General features: G+C 30.3%; 1 protein-coding gene across 1 annotated transcript in view; it reads left to right on the top strand.

Annotated features, from left to right (window-relative positions):
* LOC106879684 (MAP kinase-activated protein kinase 5-like) overlaps window positions 1–1237 on the top strand; it is a 20204-nt gene that overhangs the window by 9885 nt on the left and 9082 nt on the right. The window lies entirely within an intron of this gene.

Below are 1237 nucleotides of genomic sequence, written 5' to 3'. Positions count from 1 at the left end.
ATTTCAGTAATTGGATGGCAGCCATGCTGGAGCACTGCCTTGAAGAATTCTTATTTGAATGAAATATATATATATATATATATATATATATATAAAAGGTACAGACATCTGTATTGTAATCATGTGACTTCAGGTTCCATCTCAATGCACAGCATGTTGTTCTATTGTTTGGGGCTAATCGATACCTTATGAGTGGAACCAGTGGATGAAAAGTACAGAAATCCATCATATATCTATTAAAATATTTATAAAAATATTATTTATGTAGTATCAACACAGTTTAAGTATATATTAACTAAATTTGACTGAAATTGATGGGTCAACGTTTGGCCAATCAGATTCACCATCATTTTTTGGTCATTTGTTTATATTAAAAAATTGTCACTAGATTTCATAACTTTTTCTTTAAATAATTTTTTTTTTTAAATCAACTAAGCACTTAAAAACTGTATTAAGTAATTCTATACGAGTTACCTCCCTTCACCTGCGTATCTTGTATTTCCTTACAGGTCACTAAACAATATTTGAAGTACCGAAAAAATCCTCAAGTATAGTCCGCCCTTGAGTATAATACGCAGGGGATTTTTAGGGGGCTGTACCTCTGAAAAACGTAAACCTTGAGTATAATACGCACCCCTTCTCTAACTTGTGTCAAGGAGGTCTATATAACGTCCTTGGTTTGTAAACGTATATACGGTAACGTCCTTTATTATTATTGCATATATAACATAATGCAAACGTGTAGCTTTTTTGTGCACTTTGTAGAAAATAAAGAAATAACAGTAATAACGTCAGTGAAAAATAAATATTAAGTAAATTGCCTTTACATGTTTATCAGAAAATTTTGCTTAGGAAATATTTTTCATTTTTAACCTCGTATATAGTATGCACATTTAAATTTGGGGAAAAAAAGTGCGGTTTATATTCGAGGATTTACGGTATGATAAAGTTTTGTGTCATCTCACCTCGTCATATCCAAAAGAGAAACTTTCTCGAGGTACACTTGATAATTGCAACGCATTACATGAAGCTAATGGCAGCATTTTATATCCACAAATCGAAGAAAGTATTTATCCACTAAATCTGGTGTTAAGTACTTCTTCTCACTGTCTGCCACTATCTTAGATACATACATACATACATACATAAATACACATACACACACACACACACACATATATATATATATATATTATTTAAAAAATGGCAAAAAATTATATATTAATTAATATTGATT

Source organism: Octopus bimaculoides, chromosome 25, assembly GCF_001194135.2.
Source record: "Octopus bimaculoides isolate UCB-OBI-ISO-001 chromosome 25, ASM119413v2, whole genome shotgun sequence".
In the NCBI taxonomy this organism is placed as follows: domain Eukaryota; kingdom Metazoa; phylum Mollusca; class Cephalopoda; order Octopoda; family Octopodidae; genus Octopus; species Octopus bimaculoides.
The sequence above is the reverse complement of the archived record's forward strand: the minus strand, read 5'-3'. Positions and strand labels throughout refer to the sequence as shown.